Source organism: Procambarus clarkii, chromosome 12 (genome assembly GCF_040958095.1).
Source record: "Procambarus clarkii isolate CNS0578487 chromosome 12, FALCON_Pclarkii_2.0, whole genome shotgun sequence".
NCBI classification, from domain to species: Eukaryota; Metazoa; Arthropoda; class Malacostraca; order Decapoda; family Cambaridae; genus Procambarus; species Procambarus clarkii.
Window position 1 is genome coordinate 37,299,731 of NC_091161.1, and position 26,625 is coordinate 37,326,355.

General features: G+C 32.9%; 1 pseudogene; it reads left to right on the forward strand.

Moving 5' to 3' along the window:
* Window positions 1-5,403: 5,403 nt before the first annotated feature.
* On the forward strand, window positions 5,404-26,495 carry LOC123749820 (ribonucleoside-diphosphate reductase subunit M2 B-like; annotated as a pseudogene).
* The last annotated feature ends 130 nt before the right edge of the window (window positions 26,496-26,625 follow it).

The following is a 26,625-nucleotide window of genomic DNA, read 5'->3' on the forward strand; positions in this document are numbered from 1 at the left end:
TGATAAATCTGTCCATTTCACCATGCACAAGTTAATTAGGTTAGGTTAAGATAGGTTAGGGGCTAGGTTAGGTTCGGTCATATATCTATGTTAGTTTTAACTCAAATTTCCAATAATCAACCCAAACACAATGAAATGGACAGATTCATCACTTCACAAGAAAAAAAATTTGAAAAAAATATAAATTCATGAAAACTCGGCCCATCAGGCAAATCGGGCCTTGCACAGCAGGCCAAATACGACGTTCCGGCAACCAGGCACGACATATATAACTGTAACTTACATTCGAATTACCATTCTCCCAGAGTTTTTTTAATTATTATTATTATTATTATTATTATATTAGGCATACCACCACCTTCAATTAATAAATGTACAGTTAGATCTTAGAAATTGTTAACATTATAGAATATGAATTTTGTATATATCAAATTTAATATATTTCTTTTTACAACACACACACACACACACACACATACACACTTACACACTGTAGGTTTTTATGATTATAATAAAAAAAATTTATGTAATTTTATGATCATTATTGATTACACTTGTATTAAAAAAAATAAAGCAAGCACCTGTTTCTATGACTTGGTAAATGTCATACATTACAACAATTTTTTTCGAATACTTTATTAATTTTACTGTGCTTCAAAATTAATTTGGTCTCTTTCTTCATGGTTTATAATTTTATATGTATTAATCGTTGTAAAAATCACGAGAATTACTGCAATTAGCCCAGCTATGGCATGATGTGACCCCATAACATATTTCATGTGATCATCAGATTTAACTGAATCCATAAATGGTATTTTATCATATACATTCATAACAGATGTTATTGTAATAAACAAACATAAGATAACAATTATAATAAGTATAAAATATGTGAATATTTTATTACCGAACATATCTTTTTTGTTATTTTTTATATAGGAGAAAAATAATAAAATGACTATGAAATTTAATTATAATTTAATAATTTAATAGATGTATAAGCTGTTTAGCTGGAGGAACGATTTTTTGGGCATAAGAAACAATTGATTTATATTGATATTGATGGTAAGTTAAGATAAATGTAATTAATAAAAGAGCCATAATAGCAATTACTAATGACATTAATGATTTGGAGATATTTGTTCCCAAAAGATAAAAGGTGGCTAATAAACCAACCAAAAAAGACAGATACATAATAGAAAGGGGCCAATTTGTTTTTTTCTTAACGACATTCATTTTTTCCTGTGATATTTCCTTATTATCATGTCTCTCATTAATTGCGGGAGTTGTTGATGTGGTTGGTATTGGATTCCAATAAGATTCTTCATGTACTCTGTTAGCTATTCTCAAATCCATAACATAAGGTTGAGGTAGTAACTGAGGAAGTTGTTGATGATTCTCTCCTGAAGCCGTTGTTGTTGTTGAAAGATAAGAATGTGCCATTGTATTTAAAACGATTTTCTTTTATTTTTTTAATTATAGTTTTAATTAATGTTTCACTATTGAAGGGTATTAGTGTTTTGAGTCAATGGCTATTTATATGTATTAGGGCTTCTTCAAGTGGGAAATAACAGGCAATTTTTTCTTCATCTCAGTGATGACTGAAAGGAAAATGATGCATATAATTCTTAATTGCACGGTTGTTGGTCTTCTTATCATTTAGGTTGAAAATACATCCTAAAGTTCCAAGTATCCAATTTAAACATCACGACCGAGAGTGTGTAAATTGAATTAAATTATTTGCATTTTCAGTTTCAATTAAAATACTATAATCACACTGATAGGTTTTACCATTCAGTGCTATCCATTTCTCTGATATCATTGGTAAATTATATTGGTTATTATGAATTATCCCCAATTTAAATCTTTTAATAATTGGTATAAAATCTAAATGAAAACAATGTGTTTCTTCCATAAACTCTCTAATTTGGGTAATTATCGGAATCTTTTGATCAATTTTTTCGGGTTGACCACGAGGAAGTGTATACTCTCCCTCTATTGTATTTCCATTACCAAACATATGTTGATATAAATTAACATATTCGGCTTGACTCATGGGGGACAAATTGTCAAAAATAATAAAAATTTTCGTTTTATCATTCCATTTATGTCGATAACTTTTATTATTAAGATACGAAATATAAAAGTATGATGGAGAATGTAACATTAATATTTTACATTTTTTAATATAATTTTTTCTTTTGTGCTATAACATTGACTGGCATCTACATATAAAAGCCCTAAAGATTTTTTAGTTTTTAAATTATTAGTTAAATTAGTTAAATTAGTTAAATTATTAATACCATTATTATCATAATTTAATTGGTTTGTTTTTAATTGTATTAATGGCATATTTATAGTGGGAGGAAGATGTGCATTTTTGTAATAAAAATCAGTTTCTTTACAATATTGAGATGACATACTGACTACTTTGTATCTAAAAATGAATGCTGTTTATATAATAATTTATATATTTTTTTTTAACCCTTTACAAAAACTTACTCTAACGAAACATGGGTTATATTCAGTAATGAAGTAGGGGAGTGGTGGTGGTGTGGTAAGGTTGTTGGGGTGGTGGTGAGATTAGGGTGTATATTGTGGGTGTGGGTGATTATAAAGGTTGTGGTGGGGTTTGGGGAGGGTGGTGGTGGCGGTGTTTGGGTTGTTGTGTTGGTTGGGTTTTGGGAGGGTGGTGGTGGTGGTTATTGTTTGGGTTGTGGTGGGGGTTGTTGTGTTGGTGGGGTTTGGGGAGGGTGGTGGTGGTGGTGGTGTTTGGGTTGTGGTGGTTATTGTTTGTGAGGTGCTGGTTGTATTGGATGCGTGTGGGTTTTTAATGTTGGATGTTGTGGTGGTGATGCTATTGTTGGTGGTAATGGGCATTATTATTTCAGAAATAAACCTTGAATTTATAATTTCTTCATGTGATGAGCTAATCATAGTTTCCATATCTTTTAATATTTGAGGAAAATTTTTTCCCAAATTGTTTTTCCTGACATTTATACCGAAATAAAATATATGAAAACAATACTACAAATTCTTTTTTTTCTATAGTTTCTTTTACAATACTATGTATAATATCTCGAGGTATATTATCATGGAAAATGGTTTGGCATATGGTATTCATTCCTTCAATTAAAGATTGAATGAGATTTTTTTTATCATTTACAGATACCTCTCGAAATTTTCGTATTGTAATCTCAATCTTGTTCGAGGATAAATCCATGAAACTTTTCAGAAAGCTACATTCCGGATTCCATTGAATATGAAGAAGTAGAGGCTTGTCAGAAATGTCAAAATTCCATAGCCCAAGATTACAAAAAGCACATTTCACATGATCACTAAGACCTGTATAAAAGAATCCAGCTGAACTTAGATCTTCTGAGTTTGGTAATGTAAGTGGCCATGTGCTAAAACTTTCCAGGCGATTTTTACAATCTTCATATGTTCGATCGACACTGGGACAATGAGGTGACAATGAGAGGACTAAATTGGATTGCAGAATAACTTCACAAAACTCTAAAGGGACATTACCAACGGGTTTTCCCATGATAAATGGACAATAAGGAACTCTTTGTCTATGTTTATTATGTGGAATATCATTTATTTGCCAGTTCTTGATAACTGTATTACAGAAAATACATGCACATGCATCGTTTCTTTTAAGATAAAAAAATCCATCCCTAGCTAAATTTAGAGGGGAAATCCATGGAAATTTCCAATTGTTAAATGTGTCTAGACGTGCACTTTCAAACTTCAAAAAAAAAATGTTGTTAAACATTCTGATAGGTGTTTTAATTTGTGAAATAAATGTACAATTATGTTCTGGATATACAATTGCATTACTATTTATATTGAATGTAAGTGACAAACGACACTTTATACATTTCCATAGATTTTCTTGTTCGTTATAATAAAACCCATTTCGTTTTAAAATGTTTAAATTTATCTTGAAATTTAAACCTTCTAATGTTTTGATGCTATGTTGTCCACTCATTTTGGCATGTAATTAATGAATGGTAAATTTATTAAATCCATCTGACCACAATATATATTTACTAGGCATAGCATTATATATATATATATATATATATATATATATATATATATATATATATATATATATATATATATATATATATATATATATATATATATATATATATATTTTTTTTTTTTTTATTTATATGTCGACATTCTTCAGGTTTACAGTAAAGGCTTCAAACTCTTCTTTTCAATTCAAATTCCATTATCATCACTAGTGTTCTATGCGATTTGTGCGTCACTGTTCTATGGTATAAAAAAAAAACTTGGCAGTTATATAATAAACAAATTGAACTAAAATTAAAATAGTGATAGGATGATATCAAAGCAAAAGAAAAACGAAGAATTTTGCAGCAAACATGAATTTGAGCTAAAGATAAGCCAAATGTTGGAAAAAAAGTGGGCCTGGGAGTCGGAAAATTTTCACTCGAGAAAAATTAGCACAATACATTGAGGAAGTCAAAAATGCTAAATTGAAACTGAATTGGAAATCTTCTCATGAATATGATCTATTGTCTCGATATGATGTCAAAAATCTATTTGGGGATGACGTCCTAGTAACCATCGACGAAACTGTACGAAGAATGAAGCGGGGGACCAAGCGTAAACTAACCAGTGACAATCATCATCATCATCATTCTACTACGGCTATAACAACAGGAACAACAGCTGATCCTGGCCGGATGTGTCGTCGTTTCATACATCAAGGGCAATTGTATGATACGATTTATGATGCACACAGAGCAGTTTGTCACGGAGGGGAAAAGAGAACTTATTTTGAAGTAAGTAAAACTATCGCTAACGTCACTCAACAATCGGTGAAACTCTTTATTTCACTCTGCCACATATGATATTTGAAACGACTTCCTCGACGAAAAAAAGTGGTAATACGGCCCATTGTATCGGCCAGTTTTGCCGAGCGAGGACAAATGGACTTAATAAATATGCAAAAAGAAGGAGGATGTGTGTATAAATATATTTTGTATTATCAGGATCATTTAACAAAGTTTTCGGTTTTACGAGCTCTTCGCAGTAAACGGGCGATTGAAGTGGCACGCCACTTGCTCGATATATTTGCTCTCTTGGGAGCCCCACGAATTTTACAGAGCGATAACGGCCGTGAATTTGTGGCCGAGTTCATTCAAGAGCTAAGAAAAGAAATGTGGCCTAACATGGTCCTCATTAATAGCAAACCTCGTCATCCACAGAGCCAAGGGAGCATTGAATGTACCAAAGAAAATGTAATTAAAATGCTTGGCAGTTGGATGTGTGAAAATCAAATGCGAAAGCTTGCCAGTGATTGGTCAATATAAAATATTCAGCGTGAGGGTTAATATCAGCGTCAGTCGATTTTGCTCCAGCATGGAGGACACACCTACAATTTCCTCTCCATTAACATGTGGACAAAAACAACAAGTAAGAAGTGATAATAACAATACTAGTGTTGATGAAGAACCATTACCTTCATCATCCACGTCTTTACCTTTGGGACAAAAAGTTAATGAAGGGCGTGAGAGAGAAGAAAAGGTTAGACAAAAAAAGGAATTTGAATTAAAAATTAGCCAAATGTTAGAAACAGATGGGCCTGGAAGCCTGAAAATTTTCACTCGAGAAAAATTAGCACAATACATTGAGGAAGTCAAAAATGCTAAATTGAAACTGACTACAAAGACATCCCATGAATATGATCTATTGTCTCGATATGATGTCAAAAATCTATTTGGGGATGACGTCCTAATAACCATCGACGAAACTGAACGAAGAATGAAGCGGGGGACCAAGCATAAACTGACCAGTGACAATCATCATCATCATCATTCTACTACGGCTGTAACAACAACAACAGCAACAACAACAACACGAACAACAGCTGATCCTGGCCGGATGTGTCGTCGTTTCATACATCAAGGGCAATTGTATGATACGATTTATGACACACACAGAGCAGTTTGTCACGGAGGAGAAAAGAGAACTTATTTTGAAGTAAGTAAAACTATCGCTAACGTCACTCAACAATCGGTGAAACTCTTTATTTCACTCTGTCACATATGCAATTTGAAACGACTTCCTCGACGAAAAAAAGGGGTAATACGGCCCATTGTATCAGTCAGTTTTGCCGAGCGAGGACAAATGGACTTAATAAATATGCAAAAAAGAAGGAGGATGTGTGTTTAAATATATTTTGCATTATCAGGATCATTTAACAAAGTTTTCAGTTTTACGAGTTCTTTGCAGTAAACGGGCGATTGAAGTGGCACGCCACTTGCTCGATATATTTGCTCTCTTGGGAGCCCCACAAATTTTGCAGAGCGATAACGGCCGTGAATTTGTGGCCGAGGTCATTCAAGAGCTAAAAAACGAAATGTGGCCCAACATGGTCCTCATTAATAGCAAACCTCGTCATCCACAGAGCCAAGGGAGCATTGAACGTGCGAATGGGGATGTAATTAAAATGCTTGGCAGTTGGATGTGTGAAAATCTAACACGAGATTGGTCAGCTGGACTTCCCTTTGTGCAATTCACCAAAAACACTGCATATTCACATGGAATTGGCGTATCACCTTACAAGGCAGTTTTTGGTATAGAACCGCCAATAAATATGAATAATAATGCACCTTCAATAATAAAGATGATACAATTGAAATTAAGAGAAAAATAGAGGTGATGAGTTAATAGTACATTATTTCTTCAAATTTATTTATGTTAGTTAAAATGCACGTGCTAAATATCAAGGTTCATTATTAATTTATTTTTGTTTTTGTTTTTGTTTTAGGATACGAGAAGTTTGACTGAACTGAAAGCTGTTGGGAATGAAAAAGACCAAATGAAACTAGTACTAGTGTCCCCCCCCCAAAAAAAAGATATGAAAAACATACTTCATAAACCCAAAATGGTTCCTCCATTACTACCACCATTCAGATCTCAATTACAAGACCTAATATCAAAATATTATTCTTCTAGAAGTATAGATATAAAAATGTATAAATAAACCACCACCATTAATAAATAATTGGAAACATATAGAAATTATTACTCTATAAAGTGTAAATATCTGGATAGGTTCTACTGAAGATGGGTACCCAGCAGCATCACAATTGAAATTCATAATGCAAATATTGGATATAGGTTCGATGATAACTAAATTGTTTGTTGAACTAGTGTCCAACATTGACCAAAGAAGCATCATATACAGTAATCAACTCAAAACTGACATGGACCAGGGGAATCCGACTGTCTAATTAAAACAAAGCAATGCGACGGTCAGAGATAGATGTTGATGTAATGTGATTTCTGCCCAGTGCTCTGAATGTCAAAGTGAAGAAATTCAAAGAAGCGCGGGTAAACGGCGTGAGTCATAAACTTCATGCTCGTGATATATATCATACAGTGGGGAGTTGATGATTGTGATTCATTCAATAGGCCATTACATAACATCCATCAGATAATTAAAATACAATTGCCATTTTATATAGACTTTTTTCAATTCTGATAAAAAATTGGTATTTTTATAAAAAAAATTATATATATATATATATATATATATTATATTATGTTAGACCCAGAAATCTTCACATGTTTCATATCCCTCATCAGTCTCATTCCCAACATTAATGTCATCATTATTTTCATCCTCATCACGATATATAAACCAGCAGCAGCAGCAGCAGTGACATATAACAGTTAATAAATAATTCTTTAAAGTGTCAATTTGATAATAAATAGATTTTTTCAATAATTTTCTGGGTTGGTGGAGGCAGGCGCCATCACTCATTTCTACTCCTCTTTGAATGCTAATATATATATATATATATATATATATATATATATATATATATATATATATATATATATATATATATATATATATATATATATATATATATATATATATATATATATATATATATATATATATATAATATATATATATATATATATATATATATATATATATATATATATATATATATATATATATATATATATATATATCCAACTCGAATTGATATACTCTCTTGTAGTGATGCTTTTTTTAAATAATATTTAAATGAAGAATAAAGGTATTTAAAAACAAAAAAAATACATCATTTCAATACTACTTATTATTAAAATACTTATTTGTCAATTTAATTATATGGAGAATAAATGTGAATTGCTATATTCAATATCATAACCAGATTGTATTAACATGTGATACAAATAATACAACTGTAAATTATTTAAATTTGTGGTGTCAATTTTCCAATTTGGTGATAGATGAATAGGATTTTCTTTATAATAATTAATCAATGCATCATGAAAAATTTGCTCATTTGGCATTAAAATAAGTTGTTTGTAAATTGCATCTGAAATTTTATTTGGACATTTTGAAGAATTATAATACGGGATAACCATATTATTAATGATCATAAAAGCTAATTTGAAAAGTGAATTGGAATCATAAAAGTTGTTTTTATAATTTGAAACTTTTTCTTGTATAAATTGAACATATTTTTGTTTTTCTTCTTCATCATTTTGATTATTAATAAATATGTTTGTTTGATCCTCCACAATCATTAAATTTTCAATATTATCTTCTTTGAACGGTGGCAGTGGTGATTGTGGCGATTGTGGCAGTGGTGATTGTGGTGGTGTCGGTGGCAGTGGTGATTGTGGCGGTGGCAGTGGCAGTGGTGATTGTGGCGGAGTCGGTGTAGGTGGTGATTGTGGTGGTGATGGTGATGGTAGGTGTGATAGGTCAGAATCCATTTTAAGGATTGATTTTGGGATTATACATTTTATATATATAAAAAAAGAGGCTGGATTTTTATTATAGAAAGAAACATTATACTAAGATGGTGAACCAATGTTTTTAGGTAGGGGTGGTGGTGTTGCTGCTTTTAGTAATAAACCTTCATCTTGATTGATAAACGTTACAATTTCATCCTTTTTCCCGGTTTGAATGATGTCAATTAAGAGATGGGGTTTTCGGGTTCTTAAACAATATTATCATTGGTCATCAATATCACTAAAAATACGAAAGTAATTCCCTTCGTCACATGATTCCGTTAATGTCACAAAAAATTATTCCTGTTGGGTGTATTCATTTTTAATCTTTTACTGGTTTATATACCATTCTTCATAAACTTCCAACTTTCCAGTTAATTTCATATGTATTTTTTTATACATTAGATGTCTATGTGATTTAAAATAGTGTTGCCTTATCTAGATTTATATAACCAAGTGTGTATGTATGCTTGTGGGTGCCGGATGTCACAGAGTGACAGAGGGGAGGAGCTGTGTGTGTGTGTGTGTGTGTGTGTGTGTGTTGTATAAAAGGAGGTGGGATCCGGGCAGTATCTCAATTCCCATCCTGCCTTTCTTTGGATATTACTGCAGTGAACTTCCAAAAGTTATACCTACAACCAACAGTATATTAACACTTGCTAAGGCGTGAATATTTCAGTTTTTTTTTTTTTTGTTTTGAAGCAGTAGATAACTACCTTTCAATTTTTGATTGAGATTGTTTCTGTTTCTCCTTGAATGGATTGATGATCATCTTAGTCTATTTCAATACACCAGACTATTTCAATTATAATATATATTTTACCAATATGTATATTTTTCAGGTGGGGAAAAATGAACCAAATGGATATTGGTAATGGGGAAGCAATTGGCATTGAGAAATTGGGTAATAATGAAGAGATGAAAGTAAATGAAGAAGTTGAAGATGAAAAGGGAGATGAAGAAGGGGGAGAAGATGAAGATAAAAAGGTAACTGAAGAGGAAGATGAAGATATAAAGGTAACTGAAGAGGAAGATGAAGATAAAAAGGTAACTGAAGAGGAAGATGAAGATATAAAGGTAACTGAAGAGGAAGATGAAGATATAAAAGTAACTGAAGAAGAAGATGAAGATAAAAAGGTAAATGAAGAGGAATATGAAAAAATCAAATTTTTTATAAATAAATTTGAAGGTCCATTTAAACATGACTATAATTTTCAAAAATTTAAACAATTGAAAAGTGAGCTAGCTAGGATATTTCTTGAAACTGAATGTAAAGTTAAATGCTTAGAAAACTCTACATTGACTAAAGAAGAATTATCCGAATCCGGATTTCAAAATTTTATTAAATATGACCATATGGACTGGATATATAATTATTTCATTTATTATGGTTGGTATTCCTCTATAACAGCAAGAATGAAGTATAATAATTGTTCGGTATATGTTCACATGTATTATGTTTACGCAAACAAATGTTGTAATATGTGGGTTACTGAGGATCCTCAAACATTTCTTAGATTTCTTGTAAATGAAGTTTTTCATCCAAGTAAACACCATTCCGAATTAATTTGGATAGCTATGAAAAATGATAACTTAAACACTTTCTGCGGATGAGGACTCCTCTCGGCGTCCTGTTTCGCCTACCCGCTCTCCCGCTAGGTGGACATAAACTTATGTCCTCTTTTAAAATATTTGTATAAAATTCAATTTTTATCCGATTTACTTTGGGTTTGTTTCAAACTGTGCGCCATGAGGCTCTCTTTCTCACCAATAGGCTGCATGGTACAATAAGTTCATGAAAACTTCACAAACATAACAAAAGTAAAAACATTTCGTGTGTGTTTGACTCTCACTGATATGTTCCAGCGTTGTTTTATATTTGGCGCTATTCTATCTTACGCTTTGTTGATCTTTTTACCTACGGGCTCATAGAACATTCTATTGCGAACACATTGACACAAATATGAATGACATACATAGAATAATAATGTCATGAGAATGAAATAAGTATAAACTTTCAAAGCACCGTGCGTCGTCCCGTCACAGACACCGGGTAACAATTTCACCACTTCCCACACTCTTCCGGGCGGGCCGAAATCATTATTCTACGCTTATATTCATATCGCCGTGTTGGGAATTTCATTGCGAGTCCATTGATACCAAAATTAACGCTGTAGGACAAGCGTGGAGGTGATAACAATCCCAAGAGTAAAAACATTTTGTTGCTGTTGGGCGCTCACGGCGAGTCATCCTCGTAGTTATTTATTTGGTGCTGGTATCCCTATTCGTTTCGTGACTTTTTTTACTGATGTTCTTCTAGAGACTTTTATTGCGAACACGTTGGTACCAAAATGAAATACGTAGCTCGAGAACTAAGGTCAGGAGAGTAAAAAGAGTATACACATTTTTGTTTTTACGCTTACGCGGCAAAACGCTGGGAGCACATACGGTTGTTTCTTTTACATTCGCCGGGAGGCTGAAAGTGTTCAATGTAGAGAAACCTCCACAATATAAATATTGAGTTTTATCATGATGAAATGTAAAATAGGATTCAATGTTTTTTTGAAGATAAAAAACACGACACAATATTACCAGATTTTCTATGGTGGATGTGAAGGTCCTAATTCCACACACATCAAGTTAATATCTTGTGATGACCATGAATTCATCATTAAAAGGAAAGATGCCTTCGCCTCAAATTTAATTCAAGCTATGAGGTCAGGTTCAACAAAGTGTATTGAAAATGAAAAAAATGAAATCAAATTTAAAATAATTCCGTAAGTATAAAGCTGTTAGAACAAAGTGTTATTATATAAACTGTTATATTTAGAGAGAAACATATAAACTGTAATAATAATTAATTATTATTATATATAATAAATAAATAATTATAATATTTTTATTTTTTTATTTTATTTCTTCCGATCATATCTTCTTCAAAAAGCGTGTACATATTTCACCTACAATACTCAATTCAAGAAAAATGAGATTACTACTGATCCTGAATTTCCAATTGAAAATAATATTGCTCTAGATCTGCTTTTGGTTGCTGATTTCCTTGATTGTTATTAATGACATCCATAACCATATATTTTTTACTAAATGTTGAAAGATTTAAATATAAAAACAAGATTTAATGTTATATTATTTTTAGTCTATTTTGTGGCTTGAAAATGATTCCCACCCTTTTATTATTATTATTAATATTATTATTATTATTAATTATTCCAATGTATCAAGAGTATGATTGTAATGAAGTTATAGTATTGAAAGATTCAATTAAATACTGGTTTGATAGAGGTGATGAGCAAATTAAATATAAACATGAAGAATTTTTCAATATATATGATTTACTATCGCAACAAGAATGGTTCGAGTTCCAGTTACACTTTAAAGACACACTACAGTTATATATACTAATAGGACGAAATTCATCTATTATACTTCCAAACCAAATAAACATAACTAACTTATTAGCGCAAATTTTAATAGAATGCCGTTATTATAATAATGAAAATGTACAAAGTTATCATGAAAATGTAAAAAATTTATCTTTTATTAAAGATGCATATATGATTAGGTCTCCTGTTAAATATATGAAATTTTCTGTATTGTGGGATTATAATAATATACTACTATGTTGGAATCACTTGTCTATAATAGTAGGAGGTATCAATAACGAAACTCAGGTGTGTAATAATTTAAAGATAATTTGAATGTCATAATGTGTTGGTTATATGAAAAATATAACATTAAAATCCTTGATAATAGTTTAAATATAAATAACAGTAAAATGTTATAAATGGGACCATTTATATAGGTATTACACACACCAACGATATCATTATTTGTTAAGATATTTTTCATTATATTAACAGTTGTTTTCACAATTTTAAATATTATCATTATTTTACATGGTGGTTTTAAATTGGTATGTTTTTTTTTTTGTAATATCCCCTAAATTCCCATATATATCGTATATATGACTTGAAATTTTAAATTGGTAATTCCAATGATTCCAACATTGAAGGAAAATATATGGGTGGTGAGCTGTACTTTGGTGGTAGCATGGTAGGTAGCCTTGGCTATTGGCTAAGATATAGTAACTTAATCCTCAATAAAGAGTTTTAATGTGGACTGACATTATTGTGAGAAGGGCCTTTGATATACTACTATGTTAATCCCAAATACCTATTATTTTTGAAATTTGAGACAAAGATATAATGATACGATACTACCCTATTCAAACCCCAACTCTAAATAAATTTTGTTAACAATGAGCGAGTATTTCTATTTCACGATTTATAAATATGGCTCTCATTGTAATTGTGTTATGGACCCGACGCCTCCACAGAGAATGGAGAAGCGATGGCAGCGCTGCCATCTATGGGCCGTCACCCAAATTACGGGAAAAGAAGGCGCCCTCTTCTGGTCAAAAGTACAATTATTGGTGTCAGTGGTGAGTGACTCTTACAATGATTGGACACGGAATGGATTATTACAGTGCGATAGGTGTGGAGGAAGTGGACTCGACAAGGGTGTGGTCAGAGACAGTGTCCTGTGTGTGTCGCTCTATATAGCGACATTGACTCAATGATATTTTTTGGAGGCTACATTCAGTTTTATTATGTACATTCACAATGTACTTTCTATATATTTATATAATAAATAAATAAGTAAGCAAATAAATAAACTTTTATATTATTTATCTCCATTCTTAATGTTGTATTCCTTCCTATATGTTATGAACCTCATAAATTCCCCTTATGAAGCCAATGTACGTGATTTGTTAAAAACACTGAGCCATGAAGATATTAGGTGTCTGGCTCAGACATCCACAGGTAATCGCCTTTCACCTAAAAGTTCTCACGATGCCATGGAAATAATATTAATTTATACCTCAGACTTGAAACGCTTGTTTTCTTCTCGACGTCTTACTGCACAAAATCTTTTTAACTACCTCTATAAAAATCAAGTACCATCAATGCCTTTTGCTAAGAAAATGGAATTGGTAATAGCTGTAAAAGAGTTTTGGACAAAGCAGCATGGTAAAATAGGTATCAGATATTCAACTGAACAAGGAAGAGCACATTCAAACCCCAAAACCGAAATTACAAGTGCTATCCAACTCTCAATACCCGGAAATACGAACATCACTTTATGTTCCAATCCAAGTTTTATTCAATATACAACTGGTGAAACCAAGAATATAATTAAAAATCCTAAACAATGCAGTTTTATGAGTACTGCAGAACGTACAAATTTAGGAACAGTACAATGTCAATGTGATTCATATATAAGTACACTATTACAGCATCAGACAGAAGAGAGTGAAATTAAAACTTTTACTCAAACAGATAATGAAAAAAACCAACCTGTCTTATGTGATGATGTTCCTAAAACTTCTATTCGAACTGTTAATGAAAAAAACAAATTTTTATGTGGTGTTCTTTCCCCGGTAGAACATAAAATGGAAGTTATAAGAAGTGACGAGTTTATACAAAAATTTTGTAAGTGGTATTTTAGAATGATTAATCGTTTGCAGCCAGAGTGTTTCCACCTACCCAGAGATACTTTTCGAGGTGATATTTTTTATGACAACAGTTACACGGATATTTACTTAATTGGCCAGTCAAATAGTGAGAGACATGCTTTTGGAGGAGGAAATACTTTCCAACTTTTAAAACAAACATTTCAGGAGTATAAGATTTAGTTCAGTCCTAATTTAGAAAATGGAATACAAGCTTATCAATCCAATTTTGGTATGGTCAAAATCAGTTGTTGTGGCACCATACATATCCAAAACTCATGTGTGGGAATTTTTGAACAAGAAACGGGTATGGTATGCAGTCCAAATGATCATGTATGGAAGATAATGTATATAAAGATAAATTTAAAACATGCTAGTACACATAAACCTCCAAGTCTACCTTCATGTCACGTGTTTGAAATTAAAATTTGAAATGGGTTTTTTGATTAACAACGAATAAATAACAGAATAAGTGAAATCTGGTGGTTGGTATCTATAGACTTTACTTCTCCGGGATGTAGACGTATTCTGTCAGGATATTCTTTTTGATTTATAAATATACTATTTTAATTGATGTAATCACAAGATAAAGATTGTGTAATAACATTATGTACTTTTGAATAATATATATATATATATATATATATATATATATATATATATATATATATATATATATATATATATATATATATATATATATATATATATATATATATATATATATATATATATATATATATATATATATTGGTGTATACTGGCAGCAGGTTTTCTTTCAAACATGTTTCATTGAATATGACCGCATATTCTGTATTTATTATTTTCTGGTTTAGGGCTTCTATCCCTCTAACTATTTTCTTAGCATCAGGGCTTAATTGAAATAGGAGTTCTCCAAAACTCATTTTCGTACTTTTAAGGTGAAGAAAAGAAGTGATTTACTATAGAGTGTATTACACTTATTTGTATAATTTGCACGACGTTTCGAACCTCCATGGTTCATTCTCAAGTGAGAATGTAAGTGATTGTAAGATCTGTTCACAATACAAGATATAACCATTAACCCTTCAATTGCGCATCGCATCATATGATGCTTTGACCGACTTGCAGTAAATTGCGCATCGCATCATGTGATGCTTTGGAGTACTACGCAAGATTTAAACGGCCCGCGGATACACACGGTTCACCACACCTTCATCAGGGCTCTTGTAAACAGACACCATTTAAAAAAAAAATCGTGGGCCAAACTCCAGGGTGTTAGGGGCCTCAGTATTGAGTGAGCTACCAAGCCTGACGCACGCAGCATGAGCTCACAGCACTGCTGTTCAGCTTGTGACCACAGCATCGCCTAAAAATGCCATAATATACTTGTTCATGATATTATGTAGCGATGATATTATTACAGAAGACCCCTGACTGTGATAAAACTGACCAGGGTTCTGATAATAGCAGGATTGTGGTGATATTTGGCGCTGTGCGCCATGGAGGGAGGAGTAATGCTGTGGGAGGGAGGATAATGGCGTTGTCTTTTGAGTGTGTGTGGCCATCTTTTATTGACTGCACTCACCATACCAGCTTAGTGGTTCGCTATGGTAAACACAAATGTAGATACTTATATATAACGTGTGTATAGTGTGAGATAACAGCAAGAGTAGGAGGTTGGGAGCCGCCATTTTGGTGAGGGAGGAGCATCGTCTGCAGGACTTTTCATGTTGTTTACTGATGAACATGATGGTCTTTGGGCACCATACCAGTTTACTTGTACAAGTATGGTGAATAAAACAGGTAGATATTTATATATAATGTGTGTATATAGCGTAATAACACCACAAACAGTATTGTTGTAGGAGAAATATTAGTGCGTCTGGCCTTGAGGGCGGTCGCCACCAGCTGATTGTGTGAGTAGCTACGTCTCTCTGCCATTACTCACCATACAAGCTTAGATGTACAGTTATGGTGAACAAAACATGTAAATACTTATATATAACGTCTGTATATAAAAGCAAAAACAGTATGGTGGGTGGAGAATGGTGGCAAGTTAGGTGAGGTGAGGTGAGAGAGGGAGTGGCAGCCAGTGGCAGCCAGTCACTGCCTGCCACTGCCACTCACCATACCAACTTAGTGGTTTGTCATGGTGAACAAAACATGCAGATACTTATATATAACCTGTGTATATAGTGTAATAACCGACAAAGTATTTATTCACTGTTTGATGAACATAATTGAATCAACAATATGCACACCATATTTTTGAGTACAGCGATGATTCACTCATTTTATTATATAAATATATCACACTACACACTATTGAATAATATTACAGCAAAAAAACTACGAAAAATCAATCAGTGACATTGAAATAATTAGGTAATTATCTCTTTGTGGAAACTCTGGCTTGACAGCTGTCGATCAACAGACCCCCTGGGACGCACACTCAGTCAGCGCCTGATTTTTGACACACTTCCCCGCCCTATAGTGGGCAATATATGCCACTTACGATTTTTTTATTATTTTTCCAGTGATCAGTGAACACAAATTAACAGGTTAGGAAGAAAAAATAATTTTTTTTTTTTTTTTGGTATGCGCCTGTGGGTGTCAAATGGTATATAGCTATGCGCCATTTAAGGGTTAAGGTTCCTAGACTCATCACAAGGATAACTAGTGGCACTAAAAGGCAAGTAGTTATTTCAGTCAAACTAAAACGGAATGGAATTGGTGTATATATGACATGAATAGTATGGTTTGGCCCCATTTAGATCTATTTTTTAAACACGTTATTTTCATGTTTTTTTCAGGAGGATATTCTAGCAATAATCATCATGGTATCGTCCTCCAAATTCACCAAAATCAACAAAACCCCTAAAATTATCAAGAAAAATCCCACTTTTGATGATAAATTTTTTGAACTTTTAATTAATGAACGAGTGAAAAAAGTGGTGGACATGCTTATCAGTGTCCATGGTATTTGTGGTAAAAGGAAAATTTATATCATCTCCAAGTTGGAAGATTGCTGGAATATGAATTATCGATCAACTATTCCACTAAAGCGAGACACTTATATAAATTTATGTTTATCATTGTTAAGAGATCCAGCATGTTCACATGATACTCTTAGGAAATTTAATGTTTTAGCACGTAATGAATGTGGGGATTACATGTTTGGACATCCTGTTATAGTCAATAATAACCACCGAACAGGAAGTCAGCTTGAAATTCAATACTCATGTTCGGAAGTAATTATCGGGACAGTGACTACTGAACAAGGACTGGTCAATGGTTTCTTAAATAAAGGAAAAATTACATTTACAAGTGTTAGGTGTACCTTTCTTGAATATTTAAAGGCTAAAAAATTCTATGATATGTTCATTTTAAATTGAACTAATGTTTTTTTTTTTTTTTTTTTTTTTTAAAGTCAGTTCATATTTAGGTAGGGTTGATTTTAGGTTTGGTCATATAGATATTTAGGTAAGGCTGCGATATTGACACTACTAAATACCTAACCATAAAAATACCTTTATGGTTTATATGACAGACAATCTGTAAAGTATTTTTTAATAAATGGAATCATCCAGTCTGCTATATCTATGTGGTTTTCATGTGAACCCTGTTTTGTTATAATAAGAATAACTTCATATATAATGAAAAAATTCTAATACAAGCATATATTTATTTATTTACCATAATTTTTGAAAATATATTTTCAACCTCATCTTTTTTTGTTTTTGATTATTTTCTTCTATAAATTTACCATGGTCTGTTACTGTATGTGTTTACCACAGCTCTGTTTTTGTATATTTATACCAGGGGAGCCAGACAGATCACTGATAAGTGATCCAGTCACCAGACACACTAGTGTGTTGTACCAGTCACCAGACACACTAGTGTGTTGTACCAGTCGCCAGGCACACTAGTGTTTTGTACCAGTTACCAAGACACACCGGTGCAATGACAAAACATACATGCTCGAATCCTAGTCACAGGGGGGGGGAGGGAGGGAAGGTTATCTTCTTTGAGATGATTTTGGGGCTATTTAGAATTTATTTCAGAAAAATTATGGTAAATCGCAAATACACAAACTAACAAAGAAGACAACTATTTAATCATAGAACGAAATTGGTATAGGGGTTAAAAAAATGAATAAAAATCTTCTAATTGATAATAATAAGTTCAATGACAAATTTTTACTAGGCCTAACTCTAATTATGAATGAAAATTTATGTTTAAATCTTTCAAATTTTTCTTCATTCCAATATTATGGAAGAGATAATATACTCCATATACATCCTGTATTATGTGAAATGAAGCCACTAGGTTAACTGGGCCAGTCATTAGATTCACTTTATCTTTCAAAGAAAATTATACATAAAGAAATTCAGATAATATACATTAGCCCTCAACATATTTTTTCTCATGAAACCAATGGCCAAATTACAGCTGATTTACTCTTAGGTGGTTTCAAGAATAATATTACGCCACTTTATCTCTTAAATGAACATGAACTAAATTTCCTTGTTGCAAATCCCTCTCACAGATTTAGACTTATAGATGGTCGATCGGTAGAAATGCTTGATAATATGTGGAAGCTAGGAACTAATGATTGTGCAATTGATAGTAAAGATCATAATAATGATTAATTGGGAATTCGTCCCATTTTGGGCTTGTGTGATTTATTTTCTATTTCTAAGCGTTTAATATATTTAACCCAATTGAGCGATTTGATCAATAAAATTCACCAAGTATTTAATATAATTAAATATTTTCCCTATCTAATACATCCATATCGTTTGCTGGTTTCTGAAACAAGGAAATTTTATATTATGTCATTTAGTCTCCTTCATTATTTATTTTCACCTCATGCTGAAACCAAAAAAATTAAAGATATTGTCTTTTCTCATCCGCAATCTTTAATACAACGTACTGAAAATATTGAAAATATTGAAAGTAATAATCTAAATAGAATCAAAGTTAAATGCAAAGAAAATTTAATAATAGCTAGCAAAGACTTTAAAATATATCATAATTATTTAGCTCAAAGTAACTGTCGTCTACTTCTCGATATGTTACACTCTCTATTTGTAACTATTATATGGATTGCTAATGGTGGAGGAGTTATACATAAACAACATACATTGGTACGCAATTATTTGACCTTACAAGGGAATATTACCCTAAAACCCACCCACCCCAAAAATCCATATAAAGTTACATCACGAAAACCAATTCATAATCCTAGACTACCTTCTTCTTCCCAACCACCATCTCAACTTGAGCTAACATCATCTCCACCATCACCATTATCTAATAATGTTAATCAACAACTGAATTGCCAGAATCCATATGGTTTATGTCATGCACAGATTATTTACAGCTCATTCCATACAGATGAAATCAAATGTAATGTGGCTCAACATGTTCATAATTATGGTTGCCTTCATTTGTTGAATTATACTCCAACAGTTCTTGAGGAAGCCTTTAGTGAAACATTAACATCACATCGAGATAATATTCTAACTCATGTAATTGAAAATGAGATCAATATAATTTTAGCATTTATATCACAGATAAAAAAGGAGTTCGAGTCAACAATAATTTAATATATATATAGTGTCCACTCAGCTGTGCGGTGGTCTAAATGGAAGATTATTCATGTGTAGATTCGAACTGAGGACAGTCGTGACCCCTGCAGGTAACCCCACATATTGACTAGAGGACCGTCGTATCAAAACACAACTAAGTCAACAAGAATGTTGTTTCGTTTAATATATAATTTAATCATTAGTATACATTATTAGATTAGATGTGAGAGACATTTTTTTATATAAAATAAAATAATAATGTCACTATCAAATTCCTTATATATTATAATATTTATGAAATTTTTAATTGTGATCTTTTTAATTAAATATTTATATTATTAAAGAAATAGGTCAACAATTTCAACTCAGCATCCTCAACTGTCAATGAATTTCATTACAAAAACTGATAATAAACCTGGTCTGTATGTTGTCTTTGAAAGTAAATATTATATGGACCAAAATCGTGGTTACGGTATGATTTCTCATGTAAATACAGTTAATTGTAATGATGATACAACGATTAATCCTAATGATAATAATAATAATAATGTATTTTGTAAATTTGATACATCCATATTTGATCAATTTAGATAAGAGAATTGGTATTTTAATACCTTAACACCGATAATTTTATTATCTATTCGTAATCTTCCAAATTTTTCACCTATTGTATATGAGAGAATTGAAGATCTTCCACCCTCTGCAGATCATGAGATTACAAGCCTGCGTGAAAATATGAAGAAAAGCTCAATTGCTAATGGTAATAAGTTACCAAAATGTGTATGGGTATCTTGTTCACATATTTGGGTTAATAGTCCAAACAAATATACTCCGCAAGGTTTTCCTGTTTATTATTTTCCAACCAAGGAACATATAGATGGATATTATGCCCCACTTCTTCCTATTCAATTGAAACCTTGCCCAGGTGAAAATATTATAAAATGTATAAAGTGGGCAAAAAATATTAATATAATGAGTGATCCATTTGCTGTGGTTAAATTTAGGATCACGGTTAAAATGTAGGATTTATAATACTGTAAAGCATGATATACTAACCTGCTTAAATATTATTACTAAAAAGATAATTATATAAAAAATAAGGTATGTAGATTTTTCTTGTGGAACAAATTATTCATTTTACTCTTGTATCAACACATCTTTATATATTTCTGAGCTTATAATATACAAAGAACTATTTTTTTTATCATTTTCAGATAATTATAAAATGATGGTGATATTGGTTCTATTTGTTCTTCAAGATCCCAACTGTCAACAAGGGTGGCATAGTTTTTTTTTTTTGTAAACCATGAAAAAGCAATATGAAATCTACCCCAGAAAATATTCTGTTATAATACTAGCAGCCCCAAAAAATATATTTCAAGTGTGGGATAAAATTGTCATATGGAGAAATAATTTAAAAATAAAAGTGGAATTTTTACAAAACTTTAATCCAACAATCAACTTGTATCATTTAGTGGAAAATTCATTTTTACTTATATTAGATAATGTTTCATCGATAAATGTAAGAAAAACATTTGCCGACGTATTAATTGATCTTCAAAACAGTGAAATAATTATTATAAAATGTGCTTCTATTACTTGGCCCTCAATAAATAAAGTGGAAAACTTTAATTTAAAACATTTTGAAGATGTTAAGTTTATTTTAAAAATGAATGACTGTGAACGAAATTATGTATTGGTAAATAAGTACCTTTCATTTGAATTTGCAGACATTAGTATTAAACACCATTTAAAATCTTTAAATATTTTAACAGATGATATAGGGAGTATCAATTCAGAAAAATTGAGAGCAAATCTACTTGATACTTGGAACAATGAAATACCCCCTATATACCCTTCTGAAGTTCTCCCAGAGAGTGAATATACTGTTACTGAAGTAAATAGCAACAAACGCAGCCGTGAGTCACAATCAGGTTCAATTGGTATGCCTTTAAAACATAGGAAGTATTACTAAGTATTACTGCCTGGTGTTATAATGGAAGGGGAAGAAGATACTGCTCATTGGGAAGCGTGTCAAAGAAAAGCATCACAAGACACCGCCAGAGCAATAAGCTCCAGCCCTGTCAACGAAAAGAGCAAGGTAATTTTGCCTGCTCTCTTCATGTTACTAGGTCATAAGCCAAATTTTAACAAAATTCCTATATTTTTCCAGAAATTTTCTACCCTATCCTGTCATAACATTAACCTAAACTAACACAATTAAGTCAATAAATCATGATTATAATGTAATATAATAGTAATAATTCAAATAAACAAATTGGAAACAATTTATCGAAAATAAAGAAAAGCACTCAGCCTACTATGCAAGGCCTGATTTGCCTAATAAGCCAAGTTTTCATGAATTAATTGCTTTTCGACTACCTAACCAACCTAACCTAACCTAACCTAACTTTTTCGGCTACCTAACCATATATATATATATATATATATATATATATATATATATATATATATATATATATATATATATATATATATATATATATATATATATATATATATATATATATATATGTGTGTGTGTGTGTGTGTGTGTGTGTGTGTACCTATTTTAGTTTACATAAAATATAGGATGAAGAACATGTACGTAGTAAATTAATCTCTTTTTTACTCAAAATTCAATAATTTCATTCGTTTATTATGCTATGATAGTGAACACAATGTTAAAATAAATATTTTATTTATTTATTTATATATTTTTTCAGATGATTGAACCCTTTTTGATTAAAAATCCAGGACGTTTTACACTGTTCCCAATTAAAAATCATGATATCTTTAAAATGTATAAGAAGGCACTAGCATCATTTTGAACAGTTGAAGAAGTAGACTTGTCAAAGGATATTGTAGATTGGGAACAGAAACTTAATGAAGAGGAACGTCACTTCATTTCACATGTTCTAACATTTTTTGCCGCATCAGATGGTATCGTCAATGAAAATCTTGTTGAACGTTTCTTCCAAGAAGTAAAAATACCAGAAGTGAGGTGTTTTTATGGTTTTCAGATTGCCATGGAAAATATTCACAATGAAATGTACAGTTTACTTATTAATACATACATAAAAGATTTACAGGAGCAGAACAGATTATTTAATGCTATTGAAACGCTGCCAGCTGTTAAGAAAAAAGCTGATTGGGCTCTAAGGTGGATTACCAATAGAACGGCAACATATGCCGAACGCATTGTTGCCTTTGCTGCAGTAGAGGGTATTTTCTTTAGTGGTTCATTTGCTGCAATATTTTGGTTAAAAAAACGTGGTTTAACCCTTACACTGCTCAGGGGTCATATGGACATTTACACCCTTGTGCGCAAGAAAAAAAAAAATCAAAAAAATTTTTTCGTCTTGTAAACATGTTAATTTGAGTCTCCTGAGCACGGGAAAAATAATAAAAAAATTCTATTATACATAACAATGACACAATTGAGCCGAGAAGTTGGCCGATGACGTCACAGATTGTGAGCGCTCAAGGGTGCTGCGTCAGCCAGCTGTCACTCACGGCCGCTCGCGCAGCCCGAGTTGCCGCGAATTTATTTTCGCGGAATTCTTTACAGTATTCTTGGGTCATTTTACTCCAATTTTTTTTGCTAGTATTGTTCCAATTATTAGCAATAGACGTTGTATTATAATAAAAATGGTATAAACTCACTAAGCGCTCACATATTAGTGTCACAAGTATTCCCACCAAAATGGTATAATTTACAGGAAATATTCAATGTATTTGGGTTTTTTTCAATATAAACACAAAAATAAACTTGATATGTACATTTATTTACCAAAAAATTACACATTTAGTACTCCAGGAGACTGTGATACTGTGCGAAACAGTCGATATGGCACAGAGGGACGGCACACGCTTCGCACCATGTCAACACCAATTTGCGTTTCTGTGGCCTCAATTTGGTACTGGAACACACAACACACCGACGCTGGCCTGCTGCACGAGCTCCAGTTGGTGGTAATTTCTTGATTTGATGTATCAGAAAGGCCTCCCTGTAAGCGAGCCTGGGTGCAGGAGCATGGTTCAGTATTGGGTCTCGAATGGGTCTTTGTATACCAGGTGTGTCCTTGCCAAATTTACCTAGCAACTGTTTCACAACTTGGAAACTGAACGAACGGAAATATGGTTTTCTACCTGTCTCACAAGAAACATATTGTAACTGTTCAGCATTGTTACATCAATAAGGTGAAAAATCATTTTCTTTGTCCACTTCACTGTTTTACATACACACTCTACAGCACCCACCATCATGTCACATTTATCAACTAAACGCATGTTGATGTTGTAGTCCATCACACAATCTGGCTTGTATATTATTTGCTTTGTTGTTCTGTTCACCTTGCCACTGTCTACCATTGTACCAGGGTGAATGGTGGTCAACATGTTCACTTCACGTCTGTCTTTCCACCGCACTGAAAGCATTGCACCACTTTTCCTTACCTCGCAGTCACCTACTTGCATAGCAGTATCAAACACAGGCATTTCCTTTCGTTTTGGCTTTACTGTTCCACACACTCCAGTCTTATTATCCAGCAAGAATTTCGTTAGCAAGGGACTGGTATAATAGTTATCTGTGTACAATATGTGGCCCTTGTTCAGATATGGTGCAAGCAGTGACTTCACCACACTACCTGAGAAGCCATGTTCGTCATTAGCAGGAATATCTATATTTGTGGCTGAATAAAGTATCATGTGTAATACCATTCCTGATTCACAGTCACAGAGCACAAAGAATTTCAGTCCAAATCGGTGACGTTTTGAGGGAATATACTGCTTGAAGGCAGCACGTCCTTTGAAAAGCACCAGGGATTCATCAATAACCAGCTTCTGAGCTGGTACGTAGTAATCTCGGAACTTTCCAATCAGGTCATTTAGCACGTGCCTCACCCTCCAAAGCCTATCATCCTGTGTCTCGTCAGCATTATTTGCAAAATGAATGCACCGTAGGATCAACAGAAATCTGTCTCGGGACATATATTTCCCGAACAATGGTGTTGGAACAGAGTTGTCTTTGCTCCAATAATCTGAAATTACGTGTTTCACACAATGTTTCATCAACATGCAAATTGCAAAAAACACATACATCTCATCAACAGTTGTCTCTTTCCAACGCTGTAGTCGCGAAAATTCTGAAACTTCCTCACCTTCGATGAGATCATCCGCAAGTCTGTTCGTTTCGTGAACAATGTGTTTCATTAGCGGCTCATCGAAATATGCAGTAAAGAAGTCCATTTCACACATTTCGTCACCAGTATCAGGGAAAAGATCAGTAATTCCCACATCTCTGTTATCAAAGTCGGGAATTTGTGGAACAAAATCTTCCCCATCACTCCACACACGCGAACCTGCTACCTTCCGAGAGCCATTAGCTGCACCACGGCGAGGAATCCGGGGACCAGGAGCTGAAGCACGCCTTGTAGCAGTAGGGGCAGGAACGGAAGATGAGGAAAAAGATGTGGAACATGAGGGAATTTGTTCCTCATTGTCGCCATATTGTCCCATGCGGCGGCGCTTGGCTGGGCGGGCAGCTGATGCGGCGAAACTTGTACTGGCACTGGGGGTAACACTATTCTCCAACTCTTCATCACTAAAGCCTGAGAAAGATTCACTTGTTTCAGACTCGTCAATCGTATCATAAACGTGCAGTGGTATAAATGAACGATGTGCTTGGGCACAGGGTGGTGTTGAGTAGCAGCCTCGAGAGGCATCCTCACCCTCGTGGCACCCACATGTTCCCCCTCACTATCCGTTGTTTCGATTTCTTCTCGCTGGGTATAATCTTCATCTATATCTGAGTCGTCAATATCAGACTCATCAACGTCCTTGAACAATTCATCTGCAATTTCGTCTTCGGTCAAGGACTGCGCGGCGCGGAGCGCTGGGCGAGGTCGCACGCTGGGTCGTGATGCGCTCGCCATGGTGTCTGGCCACTAACTAAGGCCTGTGAAACAAAGCAGGCCTGCTCTGGATTTTTTTTTCAAAATGGCGTCTGTTTACAATCGCCCCTGGCTACGGTATGGGTGACCCCTTTACACCGCGGGATGTTTGAATCGTGCCTGGCACGCTTTGGCGTATATATACGCCATGCGCACGGTGGGACATGTTACTCATGGCGTATATATACGCCATGCGCAGTTTAAGGGTTAATGCCAGGTCTAACCTTCAGTAATGAACTGATTTCTAGAGATGAAGGGTTACACACAGATTTTGCTTGCTTGATATTTAAATACTTGATTAATAAGCCTGATCAGAAATATGTATATTCTATCATTGATAATCCTGTGAAGATTGAACAAGAATTTTTAACAGATGCCTTGCCAATCAAACTTATTGGTATGAACTGTGATCTAATGGGGAAGTATATAGAATTTGTGGCTGACCGACTTCTCTTTGAACTCGGTTATAAGAAACTTTATAATGTAGAAAATCCATTTGACTTTATGGAAAATATCTCATTAGAAGGGAAAATTAATTTTTTTGAAAAAAAAGTAAGTGAATATAAAAAATATGGTGTAATGAATTCAGATCAATACAGTTTTTTTACATTACATTCAGACTTTTAGTTAATTAGTTGATGGATGGATTAGAACATGTTTTTTTTATATAGAATATAAATAATTTAATATAAAAATAAAAATATATATCTATTATCTTTTACTATTTTACTTATCATATTTATATTTTGACTTGATG